At 38.4% G+C, this 23,755-nt stretch overlaps 1 long non-coding RNA gene and 1 pseudogene across 2 annotated transcripts; both read left to right on the forward strand.

Moving 5' to 3' along the window:
* Positions 1 to 3,362: 3,362 nt before the first annotated feature.
* On the forward strand, positions 3,363 to 6,118 carry LOC132618758 (uncharacterized). 2 transcript variants are annotated; one of them, XR_009574294.1, is made up of 2 exons: positions 3,363 to 3,991; positions 5,923 to 6,118. It is a non-coding gene; the product is annotated as an uncharacterized LOC132618758 (long non-coding RNA). The 2 variants fall into 2 exon arrangements; XR_009574295.1 differs by having other exon boundaries at positions 3,363 to 3,986.
* Positions 6,119 to 10,752: 4,634 nt separating this feature from the next.
* On the forward strand, positions 10,753 to 23,755 carry LOC132619601 (replication protein A 70 kDa DNA-binding subunit B-like; annotated as a pseudogene).

The following is a 23,755-nucleotide window of genomic DNA, read 5'->3' on the forward strand; positions in this document are numbered from 1 at the left end:
AAATGACTAATATACCATTAATAATCAATTCAATGGACAAAAAACTAACATGTCGAAACCAGGTGCTAAATACTCAAGGGCAAGAAATTACAGCATAAGTTGCCCACAAATTTGCAACAAAATAGAGAAATAATAAGGGAAATCAAAAGCTCAAGGACAAACTTCTATTATGAAAGAAGAAAGACAATAAAAACTGAGATTTGGGCTAAGATGAAGAGGTAATTGAGATGATGAACACCGCGGGAGAGATCTATGAAAAAATATGAAAGAAGGAACTTTGTAATATAACTACGCGCGCCACATACAACAACTAATGCACACATGATAATAGCTACCAGGTTCTTAGACTCGTATGTATACCCACAAATTAAAAGTTTGGAGCTAAACTAACTAAAAGACAAAAATATTTAACATCAGAAGGGCTTATTATACTTGTATATATCAATTTTCCAGTTCTATGCTTCAGTTATGGGGGATTATTGTGCTTCTCTTTCTTGATTATTGCTTTGTTTGCTAACCCATACTGTGGTTCTCAAATTATGCCTTTTTGCTGTTCCAGAACAAAAGCCACGTAATCATTAGTTAGCTGATCTATAAACGCGTAAATAGACCTATAAAAGTGAAGAAAGAAGATGGACCTAGAAAGCCATACCCGTTGCTTTACTGGAGATATCGATGTCCGGGTCAACGTGCTTCAGCACCTTGAAGATGTAGATCATGTAAGTCTCAATCGACTTCTTCCGCCTTCTTCTTCTTATCACCGCAGGTTGCGTCCTTCGGGACTCTTATATGCCGGAGTTTTCTTACGAAGGACGCGCCGGTGCTTCACGAACAGGACACGTTGCTTCATTCTTTAAAAGTCGAAAATGCCCTCGAGATTAATATGAATGACACATAGTAGCCATGTCGATCCTAGAGGCCTTACTCACGCTTCTATTATAGCTTACCCAAAAAAGGAAATTTTATCATTGCCCCCCTGGGCAGATACAAATTTCAAGCTCGGATCCTCAAATCCGAACTCTATGTCCTAAAGTTTGAGCTCCGTAGTTAAAAGTATATATGTCATTTTATATTTACTATAATGGCTTGAAGACAAACAAATTAAAAATCTTTCTAATCTTTGTTATATTTATCAACAGTGCATAAATTATTGAGATTGTTAACTAATCTTACTTTATTGGGGAAACAGCACCTTCAAGGCATGTAAATATGCATATACTCCTTTCTGCTAACAATATAATCTATCAATCTATCGCAATTCACAAACCAATGTTATATTCTTATGTTACTTTCTATTGTTGCTTGTAAGATGATTAGATAGTGATCAAGATTAATAGCTTTTATTCGTATGTCTTCATTATAAATCACAGAGTTTTAAGTCACTTTTTACACAGAATTGAACTTCAAATACATACAATAATATTTGAAAAGAAAAGGTAAAATGCGAAGATAATAAGCATGATATATATATCCTTTAAGTTTAAAATGTGGAACTTAAACTGAAGGTATGTGTGTCCTGGAATTTGAATTGTTTTGTTAAAACTTCAAGTCTGTGTGTCCTGAAGTTTGAGCTTTGGAATTCGAACTTCAGGCTTGTGTGCCCGAGATTGCAAGACTAAAAGTTTACATGAATTCCACAATCAGTAGATGCCAAAGATATGCCATCTTTCACTTCTTAGTATCGACTTCATAACATCGTTAACTTTTGCTCCTCTTCTATCGGGAGGAAGATGTTATTATCAAGTAACCACATCAAGACTAATTAACTAAGTCTAGAACATATCTTCCTCTCCCAGTCTCTCAAATTTATTCACAAAATATCGACCCTTGAGTGAATTTTCAATTTGACTCCGTTGTATTCAAGTCTAATTTGAATATCTACCAATATAGTACAGATTTTTCATCTGCAAGATGTGTCCATTAGGAATTTTCAGACCCCAAAAGTTCAGATTAGATGCCCAACCAAAATAAACCCCTCTAATAGTCAGAAGAAAGAGCACCGTAGAAACATAAGTAAAGAATTAGAAAGAAGATTTGGCATAAAAATTGAAAAATGGGCAGACCTGAATTGAGGCTTTGACATCTTTACAATGAGAAATGAAACAACCCTTTGATGCGCAGACCTCTATGATGTTCTCTCATCAGAGAACTGAAACAACTCTGAGGTTTTGAAGAAATAGACTAACGATGGTAAATTTCTAGATCTATGTTGTGTTGTCTATTTGGAGTAAAAGCCACCTGGAATGGATTGAGCCTACAATTTACAGGTAATGCAAACTTACAGTAACCATATGATAGAATGACTAAAATGCCCCTTGGACGACGAAACCATGGTATAACTCGTTTTTCTATATAGTAGAAATGAGCAACTTCCAAGTGTAACTGACATGTGTTAAATTGATGGACTTCTTAACATCGAAGAACAAAATCTTGCTGAAAGAAAGACAACAAAAAAACATCATCAATATTACTGTTACAAATTTCAAATTAGAGATGATGAAGAAAATGAAACTTTACATTCCGGGAAATTATTCCAACAATATTCTATAGATGAATATATAAAACTCGAAACACAAAGATTAGACTTTTTGTTTTTTAATTAAGATTCGTTTCGGATTGAAATATTGGAAGGACGAGTTATGGATCTTCTAAGACATGGAGAAGAGAAGCTTAAAAAATTGGCAAAAAAATATTCCTTTCCGCCAGCTTTATTAGAGGTCCGCAAGAGATATGCATGTCGATACATGGATACCATGCATTAGTACAACACTTTGAAAAATTCGATACTTTCTGACGGGGACATGTAATCCTTCCTGACCAGAAATAAAAGATTTCTTATTACCAACTAATGAAGTACAAAATAGACTTAATTTTTATAAAAGCGAGTGTTAAATTTAACTCTGAATCAAAGAGATCGAAAGCAAAATGGTGATCATCAATTATTCGAGACATTGTTTAGAGACAGAGAGAGTATTTGAGAGAAGTGCACCAAACAGTCAAGTAAGCGAGGGGAAAAGTGTGATAAGCATGAGTACCAGGTGACATACCAGTCGTTAGATTAAATTTGATAGTTAAGATTGATAGTTATTCTCTAGCCTATATTTTTGTTGTATATATAAGTGTTGACTCGTTACTAGTTAGGGGTTTTATTGTTGGATTTGCTAAATTTGGTATATTTGGATATTTTGAGATTTACTTATTATTATTATTATTTTAACTGAGATCTTTACAGAGGCATAAATTAATTATTATTTTGACATGTGGATATTTTATACTTTTCTATATTATAGAAAGCCTGGTTTCAACATGGTTGCTTCCATGGTATTTAATTTCAATTTAAGGGTAAGTCTGTCATTGCAATTTTATTTTGGCTACGTGGACATGGCATGTTCAATCCAAGTGTCTTATGCTTTAACAGACCAGAACACGAGTCACACACGTCACTTTCTTGTTGTTTCAATTCAACCAAAGAAGCCTCCAACTCTCTACATCGAGAATTCTCTTCCAAATCTGTCTTTTGGATTTCTATACATGTGGATTTACCGTGAATCTTCCTTCAAGTCAGTGGTTTCACTTGGGTTTCTATACAAGTGGGTCTTCTTCTTGCCATTGTTTATTTTTTCTATTTCTTTTCTATATGTACCTCAATCTTTTTTCTTTTCAATTTTCAAATTACTATTTGATTTTGATTTCAAATGCCTATTGCTCTTTCTTGGTGTTGCACTCCGATTATGCTGGGTAATGCCGGATTGTTACTTAATGATTCCCACAGTATCGAAGTATATTCATAGGCTTTCAACTTGCTCGACACTATAGGTTTCTCCGGCAAATTCCTGTTAAAGTCAAGTTGGGAGTTTGCTCCCGCACAATTCTCAATTCCCAAAAAATAGCCAATTTATATGCTGCCTTTGTGTTGTTTCTTGATGAAAGAGAACTCATAAGAGTGAGAGGAAGAGAAGATAAGTAGCACTTGGAACAAAAAAAAAGTAAGGTAAAAACTTCTATTGTAGATAGCTATTTTGTTTATGACCTTTTTCAGTAATGCTTGACTAAGTGTTTAATTATATGACTTTCATGATTTCGTCAGGGAAGCTTTCTAGCAGAGCATATTTAGCTCTAAAAGTTGGTATCTGGATAGCCTTAATGAAATGAATTTATCTGCCTTTGGAGAACTATGAAACTACCAAGTGTAGAACTATGAAACTACAAAGTATTCTATCTGTCAAAAAGCAAAAAAAACAAAAAGGTCATGGATTATGTGCTAGATGTAACATTTTGATTCTTAGAATCGATAGTTTGATTGCATTCCCTGTAGGCAAAATGCAATTGTGTGAAGCGTCGAAACCTACTTCTAACAACTTTTTGTTGATGTGATGAGAACTTTAACCAAAAGTATTGAAGAAACTTAACACATACTTCATGACCTTTTTTGTTTTCTCTTCAAATATCTATTGATATGTTTATTCACATGATATGAGCCTAATAATGTAGTTATATATTTAAAAAGGTTTTCTTCAAGTAATGCTGCAACTTTTGGTGTTGGTGCTATCCAGGTCTACATCAAACTTTAGTTTGCTTGCTTAATTTAATTTAATTTAATTTAATTTCATATTCTGCCTAATACAGCAAAAGGACACAAAAAGTCTGCTTCTATTTTCTTTTCCCCATGTGACATTTGTATCAACCTTTTCCTGTCATATATTGATTTATTTCCTTCATAGCTAACATACAACTGAGGAGGATTTTTCATTTTTATTTTTTGGGTTGTTGCCACTGCTACATGGGTTGGTGGATAAAACTGGGCATATGCTTTTACTGATTGTAAGTAAGTAGAATGACAACAAAATAGTGTCATCTGGTGATAAACATTTGCTGAGCTTTACTTTGCTTTTAATTATGTTTTCTGTTTAGTATAAACTTTTGTTTGGATGGTTCCTATTCAGTTGTCTCAAAGATTTTGCTATTCTAAAGATTCACAAAAAAGTATTCAATTGGTGGAGCGGTGACTACATTACCCTTAGCTTTGCGATTGTTTGGAGATTGAGCTGCTTCATATGAAGCATTTTTCTAAATAATCGGTGCCTCTTTCTCCACATAGTTGGGTTGTTGATGCAGGTTTTGGACCTTATTTATAGCTTGAGATAACCACCTTTGGACTATCCTCTTGTACCGCTGCTATTTGCCTCTGTCATCTGGCTTGGTTCTAGATTACCCATTTTTTGCAGGAGCCCCCTGGTCAGTGCTCTCTCTATAGACATGTCCATATTTAACACAACTGAGACAAAAGAGTGTTCTCCAATCATAAAGCACTGATTGAAGAAACACCCTCCCAAGGGTCAACCATTTCAATCTCATCTGGACAAATATTGTTAGAGCAAAGCATTTGTGACTTCCTCCTGAGAATGCTAAAGCATTTTAAAGGGCTACTGCATCTGTCAAGTTTTGTACTCTCCTCTCACAATAATGCAGTATTACTTTTGCAACATGAATAACCATAGTACAATTCAGTGAAGTAGTTAGCTTCTTGATGAAATGGTTGGTTGGACCATATGAAATTGTATCTGTTTTGGTAGACACTAAAAGAGTAATCCCCGTAGTTTTTCATCTGAACTATTAACCTTATTATGCTCCCTTATTATTCCGGGGGTAGATAGAGGTATTACTACATAAGGCACTTCCCGAAAGGAGAAGAGAAAAGCATGTGTGGAGCTCATAGTAACCCGAAATTAGTAACATATAACCCAGGCTTTTGTTACTTGCTGTTGATTTGAATTTGCTTGAAATTTCAAGTTGATGTCCTCATTCTCAAGTAAATTTTGAAGTGTGAACTATTATGCAATGTCTAAGTAAGCCTTATTTCTGCATTTCATCTCTCTTCTTTGAGACATAATCACTGACAATTGTTCATTAACAACTTTGCAGGTACTTTTTGCCAAAAGCTACTAAGAAGCAGCAAGAATGTAAAATACAGGACAGAAAATGCACCACCGTCTCCATGATGTAGATAGTATAGCGTGTAAATAGTTTTTCCATATATGATGTAAATAATGCAGCCATAAACAATGCAACACTTCCAATCATAATATCCATGAATGGATACTTCAACTTAAAAGTGTCATCTTATAACTTCACACACATTACACCATCTTTCAATATGGAAATGTCACTTCAAGTAGTATGCATTTAGAGATACAACTAACCATCTAACTCATTAGTCATGAATGACATCTATGTCATTTAACTCCAGCTCTAAAGCACCCCCTCCCAAAAAAGAGAATTTAATTTTCAAATCCAATATGTTGGCACGGGCCGTTGCCCCCTAGTCATTTCAATATTGGATATAAGACGGCTAGGGTTTGTACAACGTAGTTTCATGTGTTACAATCTTATCTTATGTTTTTTTCCGTTCTATCATTTTGTTACCTTAACATATTGGGTCTGGGAATAATACCCCCACATCTTGAATGGGACAATAAATTCTCTTGATCTTAAATCAATGTCTAGAAATTAATTCAGTTATTTCGTATATATTTTAAATGTCAAAAACGACCCCATTAGTATGTATTGTGACATATTTTTCAGTAATTAAAATATTTAAGTAACAGTACTTTATACTCAAATTTATACATCTTTATTTTCTTTTGGTTTTTAAAACACGACATTAGGCTTCACCGTACGGTTATGTTATTTTAGAGCTCAAATTTTAAAATGTCTTTGATATATCTCGTTATTTATATTATTATCAGTATTTAAATTTTACTACAACAAATAAATTTTTGTAAATCATTTTTATATTTTCATGTTATACCTACATACTCAAACTCTCAAAGTCTAATTATTTTGTAAACTATTTTATTGGTAATACTTTGAAAAAAAAAATTCGAATATAAATATAGTTACTAACTGATATATTTTAAATAATTACTTGAAAATGTTAACTGAAATAAGGTTCTTATTTCATAATACAAGATATGAACGAGGTATTATTTTTTAATTTCAAATTTTTAGGATTGTTAAATAAAATTTACACACTTATATACAGTATTGATGAATATTTTTTTGGCAATTTTTCATTCTTGATCTGAAAAACTTATAAGAATCTATCACAAATTGAAAGTTATTTTGATATTATATTTTTTTTTGGAAACTATTAGGCTTATGATATGTAAGAGTGATATGGAAATAGAATAACTTTTTGTACAAATTGAATAGTTGAAATAAAATTTCATTTCTTTTTCCGATGAAATAAAGTTTTCAACACTAGTAATATTAAATAAAACGGTCAACATAACCTGGAGCTCTACAAAAAAAAATCATGCAACAAAATGAGACTTTAAATATTAAAAAAAAAGAGGTATGAAATTTAATTTTTATACGATGTTATTGCTTAAATTTTTTAGTCATTTAAAAGAGAACATGTTATAGTTCGTATTAATTGAAGGTCGTTTTTGACATTTAAAAATATATGAAATAATTCAACTCATTTCTAGCCATTGATTTAAGATCAAGGAAGTTTATTGCCCATTCAATATGTGAAGGGTATTGTTTCCCAAACATAATATTTTACTATATTATAGAAAGCACAATTGGGAGGACGAACACGAGTATAATGGAAATTACAAATTTTTGTCAAGGGCAACTTTGTAATTTTACTATCTAATTTAACCCTTTCATTCTATTCAATTTCCTTACACGTGGCTGGTCTTGCATTTTTTGTGGGACATGTGTCTTTCACTTCTATTTTCCTACCTACTCCTCTAAACTGAGTTACAAGCTTCCGCTTTTACTATTCATTTTCCTCCCTTTTCTTCTCCTGCTTCTCTGGTTTCCCCTATTCACTCTTTGTACAAATAGAAAATCAGTGTAGTAATGTGTCTATTTGATGGGCTAACACGTGGATCTCCTAATTTTTGCAACAGACCACGTGTATTCCACTTTCATCTATTCCATTTTGGTGTTATATTGGTCATATATTGGATCTCTGCTCAAACAAAAGTAACTAGCACACAAGTCTCATTGCTTCCATCTCAATCTAAGTGCTTTTCTAATAAGTTTCTCAGTAACACTCTTTCAATTTTACTCGTGTTTCTACTGACTGCAATGATATAAATCTCACCTTTTTTGTTTGTTGTGTTCCACTTCTTTGATGGGTATATAATGGATTATCTGTTATTTTGGGAACATAATCTTGTGAGAACTTCTAATTTTTCTGCCATTTTTTACTTATTTCCTTCATTGGGGGGAAATCTGAGGTTATTACGCTAATGTTCTGCAATTTTGGGTTTATATCAATCTTGGGTTTCTTCCAATTTTCCAATTTTGTGAAGGGAAAAAAAAGGATAACACCAGTTTAAGAGATTGATTTTTCCCCTTTGTTCAAGATTTTTCTGAATATGTCATATTATAACCTTTCTTGCTTTCATTAAATGGCACTCCTTTTAAATTCAATCTGTGAGTTTGATATCATCAACTGTGGTTCTATTTGCTGGTCATGAAAATTTGGTGTCACGACCCAATTTCACTAAGTCGTGCGGGACACCTTAGTAGGCTAACCCTTAACTCAACTTTCACAAATAATATAAAATAGCGGAAGAAAGTAAAATAACGTAAGTCTGACAATGTAATATAGATAAGTGCGAAAATATATGAAATCCAAACCAGTATCTGGTCTCGTCATACAAGAGCATCTAACTAAATACTACAAGTCTGAAAAATAATAATAATAATAATAATAATAATAATAATAATAATAATAATAATAATAAAAAGTCTCAAAATCATGTCTCAGAAAGGAAAGCAAGACATAATAATAGGAAGAGACTTCGAGCAGCGAACATTCTCATGCTCACCCTGAATAGACTCGAATCAGCAATTCTCGAATATCAGCTACGAGGACTAGAAGTGGATCCAACCTAGTACTCTGCATTCATAAAAGAATGCAGCAAGTGCAGGTCAGTACAAATAACAAGTACTAGTAGGTATCATAGGCTGACTAAGACTAGCTAACGTATATAAAGACACAAAGCAAGATAAACACGTAAACCAACAAAGTACAAGTCAACACGAATCCATATCCACGGTACAAGTCATCAACTATGTTATAGCATCTAAACCCAACTATGCCAAATCTCGGTATAATTAATCTGAACTAGTACATCACAATTATATCACAACAAGTCATCACCTATGTTATAGCATCTAAGCCCGACTGTGCTAAGTCTCAGTATAATCATTCCGAACCCATATATCTATACCGACCCTTCCGGTCGTTATGGGAAATGTAGGATCACCCCACCAAACAGTTACTTTCTAAGGGTAAAACGAGCTAGTAGAAACTCGACTGTATAAGCCTAAGAACTGAACTTGACTTGTGTGTGATTGTTGTATTATTTTATTGAGTCCATCGGGAGGGGTGACATAGGAAAATATAACTCTGTTGGGAATTCTGAGGCCATGGGTGGATTTGTATGATGTTTTTATGTCTATGTGCATGTTTTGTTTGTGTTGAGAAGCCTGAGATGAAATGTTGAGTGATAGGGTGGAAAACTGGGCAAAAAGTCGAGCTCACTGCCCAAATGGCACCGCCGTGGCGGAGGGTGTACCGTGGCGGCGATATCGCTGTAGCGGTGAGTCCCTCGCCGCCAACGGTCGTTCAGTTTTTGGGTGGCCGCTGTGGCGGGAAATGTGCCGCTATGGCGATGTCGCCATAGCGGAACATGGACCGCCATGGCGGTGGGCGGATTTCTCTTGGTCCGCTATAGCGGGCACTTGGCCGCTATAGCGGGACCGCTGCAGTGGTGAAATGACCGTTGTAGCGGTCAACGGAAAACAATAGCCCTGTTTTAAAAGACTTAGTTCTAAATTCTTTGTTCATAAAACACCAACACAGTTCCCCACAAGCACCTAGGGCGAAATTCCAAGCTAGGGTAAGAATATTCTTGAGAGGTAAGTCTCAAACATTCCCTTCAAACATTGTGTCATCTTCTTCATGATTATCATCCTTTTTATGGGTCTTCAATGGTGAAATATGCAATCGCAACCCTAGAATCTAATAAAACTTCTATACATGATGGGTTATGATTGTTATCACTTATTTATCATCTAATGGATTGGGTTAACTCCTCTTAATCATGAATTCCACCTTTAGAGTCATGAACTAAGTAAATTGAGACCTAGGGTTCCAAAAGCTTGACTATGGAAATTGGTTGTAGTTGGAATGTTGATGTAATATTGTTATAGTTTGATGATTAATGATTACTAAGGTCTTTTTTAGGTTGTTTAACACCTAGAAAATTATTCACCCATTGGAATGGGGTAAAGGGAAGGGTATTTTTGAATTGGTTTTGTGACTAGAGTATTTGTGACTCATTGAGCATTCTATTTCTAGACTTTGAGCATTCTGAGGCTTTAAGGAAGGGAAAAGTTATAGCGGAGTGATTCGCGTTGTTCCAGCCCTACGTTTGAGGTAGGTTACGGTCTACTTGAGTTAGACTTTAATTAGTTGATTGTATGTGTTGTAAATTCAATAGGAGAAAGCATTTCTAGTCTTCAAAGATGATGTGTGTGTGGTTGATCTCCTATATGCAATTGATTGAGTGATTGTGTAGGCCTCATGCCATTATTCATGTGTGTTGATTATACAGCTTGGTGTTGCTCTGATGAGAAGTTAATATGATCTTCTCGATGAAATTGTGATACAAAATGATGATTGAGCATTAATAATAAGAGGGCAAGAGATACTATTATGTATAGATGTATGAAAAGGCACAATTGACCGAAATGAGGATGTGGCCTAGATTATGGGCTCGTGGTCCAGGGTTCGTTGCGGAAACGAGTGGTAATTGATGTCGTCCGCGTCCGAGGTTCTTTCCGGAGCGGAGGTTTTATGCTCGGGTCCGATAAGTATCCGGAACGAGTGGTACATGGACACCATGGGTCCCCTGCAGGTCATGACTACTGAGCAATGACATCAGTTAGCATGTGTGTACAGCGAGGTTATGGTTATTGTTGGTAGAGTTGCTCGCGTTTGTTGTTTCCATTGATTTGATTTGATATCTTTGGGTGACTTGCTTCGTGATTATCCTTGGTTGACTTATTGGTTGGATTATTGATTTCGTGTTGTTGGCTGACTTGTCTATTTTATTAATTTTATGATATATGCTTGATACTAATCTTAGTCGGGCTATGATGCTTACAGGTACATTGTATTTGTACTGACACTACCTTGTTGCATTCTTTGAGTGCAGATTGTGATACAGAGACTGCTACTCGTCCTCACATCTAGCGTTGAGGCCGTTGCTGACAGATTAGGGTGAGCTTCTATCCATGCCAGGCCGCCCGAAGATCTTCCCTTTTGATGTTTATTTCCTACTCCAGACATTGTGGTTATTTGTTTAGACAGATTGTATTCCTTAGACATGTTTTAGATTAGAGTCCTTGTACGGTGACTTTCGAATTTTGGGAATTTGTAATAATTAGGACTTCCGCATTTATTTCCTTATTTTGACGGCATGACTTATTTTGATTTTCTTATGCTTGAATAAGTGATAACTGATTGAATTGGTTAATCTAAAAACGAACTTGAAGGAATAGGTGACTTATGTGTTGGTTCGCCCACTAGGAGTTAGTGTAGGTGCCAGTCACGGCGGGTTGGGTCGTGACAGAGTTGGTATCAGAGCTTTAGGTCCGTCGATCTCGTCATACAAGGACATGTCTAATAGAGTCTCGCGGATCGGTACGGAGATGTCTGTACTTATCTTCGAGAGGCTACCGGACACTAGGAAAATTTCCTTTTCTTTCTTTATTTCGTGCTACTTCATTCCAATTGGTATCTGATGATTCAAATTGATATCTAACTATCGTTTATTCTCTCGCAGATGGCGAGAACACGCGCGGCAGCATCCAAAGGTAGAGGTGGAGGCAGAGGAGCTGGTAAAGGGGCGGAGTCCAGTAGTTGACCCCGTCCCTCCAGTGGTTCCTAATGAGGTAGCGGGTGATGCAGCCGCACGAGCCCAGTCGGCGGCAGTTCCAGTTCTGCCAGGAGCTGCAGCTGCTCCGGGTATACTAGATGCTATGGCATAATGCTAAATTGGTTGTATGGGTTAGCATAGGCCGGGACTATTCCAGCCGTTCCAGCAGGTAGGGGCGCAGGAGTAGCAGCGTCAGGTTCGGATAGAGTTCAGGCTCAGGGCGTTCAGCATGCCGCCGTAATAGCACCTAAGTTGGAGGAAGTTCGGGGTTTTGAGGCCTTTTCAAGGCCAATTGCAGGGCCGGTAATAACTAGTGAGGAGCATGATCTGTTTTGGAGGTTTACTAAAATGAAGCCTTCGATTTTCTATGGTACTGAGTCAGAAGATGCATACGAGTTCATCATAGACTGTCACGAGAGGCTCCAAAAAATGGGGGTTGTGGACAGGTACGATGTAGAGTTTGTGACCTTCCAGTTCTTGGGTGATGCCAAGCTATGGTGGAGGCATATGTGGAGTACAGGCCAGCTGGGTCTCCTCCGTTGACTTGGGTTCAGTTCTATTCTGTGTTTTTGGATAAGTACGTTCCGCGTACTCTGACGGACCGAAGAAAGAATGAGTTCGCTAATATTGTTCACGGGAATTCGTTTGTTGTTGTGTACGAGTCCTGTTTTCACTCCTTGTCCCGTTATGCTCTTCAGTTGCTGCCTACTGAGGGGGAGAGGATCAGTCGTTTCATGAAGGGGTTGAACACTAGACTTCAGCTATCAGCTCTTCAGCTTGTAGCCACTGGGGCTTCATTCTAGGAGGTAGTGGAGCATGTCCGTGTTGTTGAGAGTATTAAACAGGAAAGTCATGCGAAGCAGGTAGAGAAGAAGGCCCAAAGGAGTGGGATTTTCAGTAACTCTTTCTCGAGGGGTCAGAGTTCGCAGGTATATTCAGGTTGTCTGGTTCAGTCCGCGATGTAGGTGTCAGCTGGGGGCCCATCAGGGGCAAATTATCAGGCTTCCAGTCAATATGGAGGCTATACTGCTTCATTAGCTTCTGTTCAGCGACCTATGCTGGACCATGCATGTTACGAGTGTGGTGAGATAGGGCATATTAAGAAGTATTTCCCCAGACTCAGATACGGTGGACAGGGGACTCTGTATCAGCCTCCCCGAGCTCCGTTTGCACTAGATAGAGGGGGTAAGGATCGCACACTAGTAGGGCGAAGCAGCCACACCGCGGGTGGGGGTGGTGCCTAGCCTAGCCGAGGGGGTCCTTAGGCAGGTAGAGGCGGATAGCAGCCCGACAGGACGGGGCTCAGACTGGTCATGGTAATTGCGGTGGCTCACAGGCTACAGGAGGGCGCAGTCATTTGTACGCTTTCCCAAGTAGAACCGAGGTTGAGGCCTCCGATGCTGTTATCACAAGTACTATCTTAGTTTATGAATGAATGGATTTTACTTTATTTGATTCGGGATCTACTTTTTCTTTGTCTACATATTTTGTTGTGGGTCTGGATATGATGTGTGATACCCTTGATGCCCCTATTTGTGTATCTACTCCGATTGGGAATTCTGTGGTGGTGGATAACGTCTACCCTTCTTGTGCGATTACTTTTATGGGGTATAGTACTTGGGCGGATTTGATGATCCTAGATATGGTAGATTTCGATGTTATTTTGGGTATGAGTTGATTGTCCCTGCATTATGCCATTCTTGATTGTAACTCTAAGACCATTACCTTAGCTATGCCCTGGGCACCTAGACTGGAGTGGAAGGGTAACCTTAGTCCCTTCCCTAAGAAAGTTATATCCTTCGTTCGTGCTAGGAAGCTAGTAGAGAAGGGTTGTCTAGCTTATTTGACACATATTCGTGACACCAGTGCAGATACTCCATCTGTTGATTCAGTTCCAGTGGTACGTGAGTTTGCGGATGTGTTCCCCGCGGACTTGCCTGGTATGCCACCTGATTGTGACATTGATTTTAAGATTGATTTAGACCCAGGGACTCGTCCTATCTCTATCCCACCTTATACGATAGCGCCAGCAGAACTCAGGGAATTGAAAGAGCAGTTGCAAGATCTTTTGAGTAAGGGGTTTATTCGCCCGAGTGCTTCTTCTTGGGGTGCTCCTGTGTTATTTGTTAATAAAAAGGATAGGTCTATGCGTATGTGTATTGATTACCGTCAACTGAATAAGGTAACTGTCTGAAACAAGTATCCTATTCCCCGTATCGATGACTTGTTTGATCAGTTACAGAGAGCTTCTGTGTTCTCTAAAATTGACTTAAGATCAGGGTATCACTAATTGAAGATTCGGGCAGAGGATGTTCCTAAAACAACTTTTTGGACTAGGTATGGACATTATGAGTTCATGGTTATGTCTTTCGGGCTTACTAATGCCCCAGCAGCGTTCATGGATTTGATGAACAGTGTGTTTAATCCCTTTCTAGACTCTTATTGATAGTGTTCATCGATGATATCCTGGTGTACTCTAGGACTAAGGATGAGCATGAGAAACACTTGAGGATTGCTCTTGGGGTATTGCAGGAGAAGGAGTTGTATGCTAAATTCTCTAAGTGTGAATTCTGGTTGTCTTCTGTGTCCTTCTTGGGGCATGTTATTTCGAAAGAGGGTATTATGGTGGATCCTCATAAAATTTAGGCAGTCAGGGAATGGGCTAGGCCCACATCAGTGATCGAGATCTGTAGTTTCGTGGGTCTGGCTAGCTACTATAGTCGGTTTATGAAAGGGTTTGTCTCTATTGCTTCTCATTTGACTCGCTTGACTCAGAAAGAGGTACCGTTTCAGTGGTCCGACCAGTGTGAGGAGAGCTTTCAAAAGCTCAAGAAATTGTTGACTACGACGCCTATTCTAGCATTGCCCATGGAAGGCAAGCATTTTGTTGTTTATTGTGATGTTTCACGTTCTGGTTTGGGTGCTATTTTGATGCAGGAAAAAAAGGTGATTGCCTATGCTTCTCGGCAGTTGAAAGTGCATGAGAAGAACTATCCTACTCATGATTTAGAATTGGCAGCGGTGGTATTTGCGTTGAAAATCTGGAGGCACTACTTGTATGGTGTCCATTGCGGGGTGTACACTAACCATCACAGTTTGCAGCATGTGTTCACTCAGAGGGATCCGAACTCGAGGCAGCAAAGATGAATGGAACTACTGAAGGATTACGACATCATCACCCTGTATCATCCTGGTAAGGCAAATGTAGTGGTTGACGCGTTGAGCAGGAAGTCGGCTAGTATGGGAAGTTTGGCTCGTTTGATTTCTTCGGAGAGTCCGTTAGCTAGAAAGGTTCAAAATCTGGCTAACAGTCTTATGAGGCTGGATATTTCTAGCACAGGCAAGGTGTTGGCTTGTGTTGAGGCTCGGTCATCATTTTTAGAGCAGATCAAGGCTAAGAAATTTGAGGATGCTAAGTTGTGTAAAATACGTGATAAGGTGTTGCGTGGTGAGCCCAAGGAGGTCGTGATTGACAAGGAAAGGGTGCTACGAATTAAAGGGTGAGTTTACGTGCCACGTGTGAGAGACTTGATCAAGACCATTCTAACAGAGACTCATAGTTCGAGGTATTCTATTCATCTTGGCGCTACTAAGATGTACCGCGATTTGAGACAACATTACTGGTGGACTAGGATGAAGCGTGATATAGTAGAGTTTGTTGCTCAGTGTCTGAATTACCAACAGGTGAAGTATGAACATCAGAAACCTGGGGGTACACTTCAGAGGATGCCCATTCCTGAGTGGAAATGGGAAAGAATAGCCATGGATTTCGTGGTTGGTCTTCCGAAGACGCTAGGGAAGTTCGATTCTATCTGGGTTATTGTTGACAGGTTGACTAAGTCCGCCCACTTTATTCCGGTGAAGACAACTTATGATGCGGAGAAATTGGATAAAATCTACATTCGTGAGGTGCTTAGGCTTCACGGGGTTCCTATCTCCATTGTGTCCGACAGGGGCACAACATTCCCATCCAGATTTTGGGAGTGTTTGCATGAGGAGTTGGGTACAAAGTTGGACCTTAGCACAACTTTCCACCCACAAACTGACGGATTGTCTGGGCGGACTATTCAGGTCCTTGAAGATATGCTTCGTGCTTGTGTGATACACTTTGGTGGGCATTGGGATCAGTTCTTGCCTTTGGCCGAATTTGCATACAATAACAACTACCACTCGAGTATTGATATGGCCCCATTTGAGGCGTTGTATAGAAGGAGGTATAGGTCTCCCATTGGATGGTTTGATGCGTTCGAGGTGAGACCTTGGGGTACCGATCTTCTGAGAGAGTCCCTAGAGAACTTGAAGGTGATTCAAGCAAATCTTCTGGCAGCACAGAGTAAGCAGAAGGAATATGCGGACCATAAAGTCTAAGATCTTGAGTTTGGAGAGGGAGAGTAAGTGTTGTTGAAGGTCTCACCCATGAAGGGTGTGATGAGGTTTGGGAAGAAGGGAAAGCTTAGCCCGAGGTACATTGGGCCGTTTGAGATCCTCAAGCGTGTGGGGCAGGTGGCTTACAAGTTGGCTTTACCTCCGAGTCTATCCGGCGTTCATCCGGTATTTCACGTTTCAATGTTGAAAAGGTACCACGGTGATGGTTCGTACATAATTCGTTGGGATTCAATTTTGTTAGAGGAGAATTTGACTTACGAGAAAGAGCCCGTTGCTATCTTAGATAGGGATGTTCACAAGTTGAGATCCAAGGAAATAGCCTCCATGAAAGTTCAATGGAAGAATCGTCCGGTGGAGGAAACTACTTGGGAAACATAATATGATATGCGTAACAAGTATTCTCAGCTTTTCACCGAGTCAGGTAACTTTTCCCTAAATTCCTCATCCTTGTCTATTCGGGGACGAACGGTGTTTTAATTGGTATCCGGTGTAACAACCCTTTCGGTTGTTATGGGAAATGTAGGATCACCCCACCAAATAGAACCTTTTCAAGGGTAGAACGAGCTAGTAGAAACTCGACTGTGTAAGCTTAAGAACTGAATTTGACTGTGTAAGTACATGGACCGCCATGGCGGTGGGCGGATTTCTCATGGTCCGCTATAGCGGGACCGCTGCAGCGGTGAAATGATCTTTGTAGCGGTCGACGAAAAACAATAGCCCCATTTTAAAAGACTTAGTTCTAAATTCTTTATTCACAAAACACCAACACAGTTCCCCACAAGCACCTAAGGCAAAATTCCAAGCTAGGGAAAGAATATTCATGAGAGTTAAGTCTCAAACATTCCCTTCAATCATTGCGTCATCTTCTTTATGATTATCATCCTTTTTATGGGTCTTTAATGGTGAAATATGAAATCGCAACCCTAGAATCTAATAAGCTTTGTATACATGATGGGTTATGATTGTTATCACTTATTTATCATCAAATGGATTGGGTTAACTCCTCTTAATCATGAATTGCACCTTTAGAGCCATGAACTAAGTAAATTGAGACCTAGGGTTCCATAAAAATGGTAGCTTGACCATGGAAACTGCTTGTAGTTGGAATGTTGATGTAATATTGTTATAGTTTGATGATTAGTGATTACTAAGGCCTTTGTTAGGTTGTTTTACACCTAGAAAGTTATTCACTAATTGGAATGGGGTAAAGGGAAGGGTATTTTAGAATTGGTTTTGTGACTAGAGTATTTGTGACTCGTTGAGCATTCTACTTCTAGACTTTGATCGTTCCGAGGCTTTAAGGAAGGGAAAAGTTGTAGCGGAGTGATTCGCGTTGTTCCAGCTCTATGTTTGAGGTAGGTTACGGTCTATTTGAGTTAGACTTTGATTAGTTGATTGTATGTGTTGTAAATTCAGTAGCAGAAAGCATGTCTAGTCTTCAAACATGATGTGTGTGTTGTTGATCTCCTATATGCAATTGATTGAGTGATTGTGTAGGCCTCGTACCATTATTCATGTGTGTTGATTATCCAGTTTGGTGTTACTGTGATGAGAAGTTAATATGATCTTCTCGGTGAAATTGTGATATAAAATGATGATTGAGCATTGATAATAAGAGGGAAAGAGATACTATTATGTATAGATGTATGAAAAGGCACAGTTGACCGAAATGAGGATGTGACCTAAATTATGGGCTCGTAGTCCGAGGTTCGTTACGGAAACGAGTGCTACTTGATGTGGTCCGCGTCCGAGGTTCTTTCCGGAGCGGAGGTTTTATGCTCGGTTCCGATAAGTATCTGGAACGAGTGGTACATGGACACCATGGGTCCCCTGCAGGTCATGACTACTGAGCAATGACATCAGTTAGCATGTGTGTACAGCGAGGTTATGGTTATTGTTGGTAGAGTTGCTTGCGTTTGTTGTTTCCATTGTTTTGATTTGATATCTTTGGGTGACTTGCTTCGTGATTATCCTTGGTTGACTTATTGGTTGGATTACAGATTTCGTGTTGTTTGCTGACTTGTCTATTTTATTGATTCTATGATATATGCTTGATACTAATCTTAGTCGGCCTATGATGCTTACAGGTACATTATGTTTGTACTGATACTACCTTGCTGCATTCTTTGAGTGCAGATTGTGATACAGAGACTGCTACTCGTCCTCACATCTAGCGTTGAGGCCGTTGCTGACAGATCTAGGGTGAGCTTCTATCCATGCCAGGCCGCTCGAAGATCTTCCCTTTTGATGTCTGTTTCCTACTCCAGGCATTGTGGTTATTTGTTTAGACAGATTGCATTCCTTAGACATATTTGAGATTAGAGTCCTTGTACGGTGACTTTCGAATTTTGGGAATTTGTAATAGTTAGGACTTCCGCATTTATTTCCTTATTTTGACAGCATGATTTATTTTGATTTTCTTATGCTTGAATAAGTAATAACTGATTGAATTGGTTAATCTAAAAACGAACTTGAATGAATAGATGACTTATGTGTTGGCTCACCCATTTGGAGTTAGTGTGGGTGCCAGTCACGGCGGGTTGGGTCGTCACAATATCACAACGTATCACAGGAACCAACAGGTACAATGCAATGCAATAATGTATGTACGATGAATGCAATGCATATGCACCGTACACATGTACTCCGACAATGGAACATCACATCTCGACAGCACAACCCATGGGGGACCCGCGAAGTCCATGTACCGCTCGTCCCGGAAATAACCTCGGGGATGAGCACTCTCTCGATCTCGGAAAGACACCTCAGGCATCGATCACTTATTCGTTCCCGGCAAGAAATCTCAGGCAACGTACGCTCCTTCCGCTCCGGTAAATAACCTCGGATCACGGACTCTCATATCTCTTTTACGCTCTCTGGTAAAGACCTCGGAGGCTACACTCTCTCACTTATCATCATCAGTACCATAACCATACAATATCAATGTAACATGGAAATGAGTATGAATACGATGCAATGTAATATTAACAACCAATTCAATCCCAAACAGTGCCACACAGGGCACACAAGTTATATCAATAATAAGGCTACACAATAAGCCACAATGGAATCATAATTCTTATCTCAATATCAATCAAGTAAAGTACCGCAATATCATAGTCATGATATATCACTAGTCACAAAGACCAAATGTATCAACGTGGCAACGAGCCAATAAGTAAATAGAACAAGATAAGTCAACAACACAACGGGGTGGCTAGCCCCCAAATCATACAACAAGGCCCAACCTAAGACAATAACCAACCTAACTTCATACCCGAAGGTTTACATGCATTCTCCGACAATATCCTCTAAACATACGTTTCACTAATCGAATTCTCACCATAAGGTAAACCGTAACCTACCTGGAAAGCCGAACAACAAAGTCTCCAATAGTCAAACCTTGGTATTTCCCTTTCTTTGAGCCTCAAGATAATGGAAGCCTAGTCATATCCGAATTATGAAATTAGAATAAAAAGGAAATATCATTTAAACCTTACTTCTATTCAAGACCCAAATCCCAACTTATGGAATGGGGTTTATGAACTAAAAAGATGGAATAAGGAATCTATAAGTCTCAACATGAAATTAATGTTTTAGGTGATCAAATCCCATCAATTTTAAGTTAGAAGAACTAACAAATCACTTAAATTTGGATTCTAGGCAAAACCCCCAAATTTGCATATAAACCCTAACTTCCAATTTCATAAATTACACACTAATTAGGAAGGAATCATACAATAATAGTTTCTAATCATCAATTCCATGCTTAACGAAGTTATCCTAATCAATAAATCAAGATTTAATAGCCTAGAATGAAGAACCCATTGAACCCTCTTTTAATCCTCAAGCTCTTAATGAAACTAGCATGCTTAATGGATTCCTAAGGTGAATAATGTAACATGGAATGAAAAGGAAGGTGGAAGAACTTACCACAATGATTTTCTATGAAGAACAACCTTGAATTCTCCCAAAAAGCTCTAAAATCGGAGTGGTATTGAATGAAAGACTTATGGCTTTTAACACACATTTACTGAATCTAACTGCCCGTCACCCGCTTTCGCGCTCACATTAGCGCTTCAGCGGTCCCATGACCGCTTCTGCAGTCCTGCCTAAATATACAAGCCGCTACAGCGGTAGGGTAACCAATTAAGCGGTACCACTGCCGCGGTCCTGGTGCCGCCATAGCGGGCACCAGACACCAGAAACTCTCAAGTTTTCACTATTTCAACCTAAAATCCCGACTATCACCCGAGATCATCTGCTCACAAACCATAGATGCAGAAATACATAAAAACATGCTACGAACGCACTCGTGGCCTCGGAATTCCCAACGGAGATCTCGTTGACCGAGTCAACCCCTGATATCTCAAAACTAACTTCCCAACCCAAGTCCCAAAATGCATCCGAGTGCATGGGGAACCGAACTTAATATACACACAAGTTCTAAAAGACCATCCGGACCTCTCAGAATTGACGGATTCCCGAAAAAGGTCTGTTTACCTAAAAGTCAACTCCTTTTCACTTTAAGCCCAAATTTCCACAAAATTGCCCAAATCATATCCAAAGACCTCGGGAAGCATGTCAACGGTCCCCTCGTGTCAAATGTAAGCTAACAAAGCTCAGTAAAGGGCCAAAAGCATCAAGAAAGCAATAACGACCAAATGGATCATTACATTTGGTGAATGTCCCTTAGTTTTAGATTTCTTATATGGCTGCATATCTATATTTTCATATTGATTCACTTCTAAAATATAGAAACATGCATGTTTAAAATGTACAGTAGTTTATAATTTTGATTGTGCAAGAAAGTAGTCTTTTAGGGTTGATGGATTCTTTGATGGCGGAGTTGGTCTAAAATTCTTCTTACAGTTACAAAAAGGAAAAGCTTAGACATTAATAGAAGGATTTTATCTGATTGCATTTTGCGGCTTAAAAATGGAATTCAACTTTCACTCAAATGGAGTTTAAGATGCTACAAATTGAGAGTTATATTGCCTTACCTTATCATATTGAAAAATAACAACTTTATTTGGTATATCTCTCTCAGAAGTCATGCGCTATTAATTATTTGTATAACTTTTCCTGACGATATTGTTGTAAAGTTATACAGTTGGCAGACACATGGCACCAAGATTAAACATCGATCGAATACCAACCGACATGCCAGATTGGACTTCCAAAGTTCAAATCGTGGACATAAGTCGCGAGCGAGAAAGTCCTGAGAAGAAAATCAAATTCCAAAATTTGATTTTGGAAGATGAAGAGGTAATTTTATCTATAGTAGTATCATTTAATTTGCTTTATATGGAAGTATAATTTACCTGCATCTAAGACACATAATGAACTTTATAGGAGCAGCAAATTAGGGTCATTGTGTATGGTGATGATATTGGGCATTACGCAGACAAGCTTGAAATCTCGGAGACATATTTGATTTCCGCCGCAAGAGTTCGAGTTTCACCCACTTTATATGGCAAACCAATACACAAATTTTATTGGGTACTCGACAAAGAAACTATATTTGAGCATGTCAAGCCAGCTGACGAGCATGAGAAACCACTCCCAGCATCAATTAAGCTGAGCCAACTGACGAGCATGAGAAACCACTCCCAGCATCAACTAAGCTGAATATTACAACTTTTCACCGTATTGCTCATATGACTCCTCATTCATCTATAGAAATTGGTGTACCGCTCCAACCAATTACTAGCATGCTGAAGATATATGCTTATAGATGTACACACTCATTATATTTCCTATATCTTACTAGCAGACATACTAGGAGTCGTTCTCCGTTGTGGGCCACCAAAATATGCAGGTCGCAATCAAAATAGGTGCCGAGAGATTATCGTTGTTGAAAATCACTAAGTACAATATTCCAGATTATATGGCCCTTATTCTGCTTTTGAAAGTATATACATATCCTTACGATAGATGTTCAAAATATTAGTATTATATTCCCCGCACCCTCAGGTAAAAACAGTTTCTTCTCGCTTTATGGGAGGACTTCGAAGAAGTTCAAGGAACTGAGCTCCATGCTAAAATGAAAAAGGTTGAAGAGTTCCCTGTAATCCTTGAAGGAGTATAGAAATATCTTCTTATCAGGGTATGCACATATTAAAATATTTTACTTAAATATTTTTATTTAATACAATATTACACATACATTGTGCCATACAGGTTTATCGCTACAAACTAGATTCAACTCAGCAATACACATAGATCCTACTTACCCACAGGCGTTGGAGCTCATCAACTGGTATCGACTTTTCAGCGTTACTTTTTAACTTGCCCTTGATGAACAACAATTGAATACTTTATTTGGTGTGACGATAGGGCAAAAATAAACAAACACATGCTTTCAAGTTATGCATCAGGCAGCTTCTCTGAGTCATTAACGTCTCTCACAGTAACTCCTGCTCAGCACCAAGTTATCTCCATTGCAGAAGTTTCATCACAGACTTCGGTAAGTTTTGCACAAATCTAGATGTGAATAAGTTTATTCATGAAACTCAATAATATACATGTGATTTTCATCTTCCTCAACAGATTGGAGTTTTCTACATTGTGGCAGAAATGTTTATTTCAAATGAGCTACAGAAATTTTGTGAGCTTGAATGTTCCAGCTGCAAACAAAAAAAGCGCATGAAAGAAAGAAGGGATTTGAATGCACAAAGTGTAATCGACAAACAACATTAGTGCCTCGGTAGTACGTTTTCACCATGCACATATAAATTTCATTTACGCAGAATATAGCCTGTGTACAAGTATTAAACTCGATATGGTTCCAGGTGTACCTTCCAAATTGATCTTATTGATGAGAGTGGGTCGATTACAACATTAATTTCTGGTGATATAGCTGAAAATATGCTCTCCATGACAGCAGAACATATATTTGACACAACGTTTGGTCAAGGTTAGCCCCTTATTTATATGTAGTAGTATACTTTATATATGTTTCTGATTTACTATTTCTGCCAAAATCAGCCACAGCTAAATCATTTTAGCATGCAAAACACTATCTATATGAGCATTCGTCACATCAGCTTCATGTTTATTAGATATTTTATTAATTAAATCTAAGAAATGACTCTTCCCGTTCGCAGAATCAACTCCTACCCCCTGACCATGTTCATAAGATGTTGTCAGACAGACTATTTCGAATTCAATAAAGGAAGTCATCCTGGAGAAGCTCGAACGACACACAAACAACTGTATCAATTCTGTCCTACGTAGAAAGGGAACCAATCTTTCCACCTAGCATTAATCAGAGGAACACCAAAAAAATCAAACCTCTCAGCACAAGTGAGGTAGACATGGAGGAAGCAGTAATTGCATCTGAATCTTCAAGCACAGGGCTGAAAATTCAACCACCCGCACCCACAAAAAAGGAGTAA

Source organism: Lycium barbarum, chromosome 11, assembly GCF_019175385.1.
Source record: "Lycium barbarum isolate Lr01 chromosome 11, ASM1917538v2, whole genome shotgun sequence".
NCBI lineage: Eukaryota > Viridiplantae > Streptophyta > Magnoliopsida > Solanales > Solanaceae > Lycium > Lycium barbarum.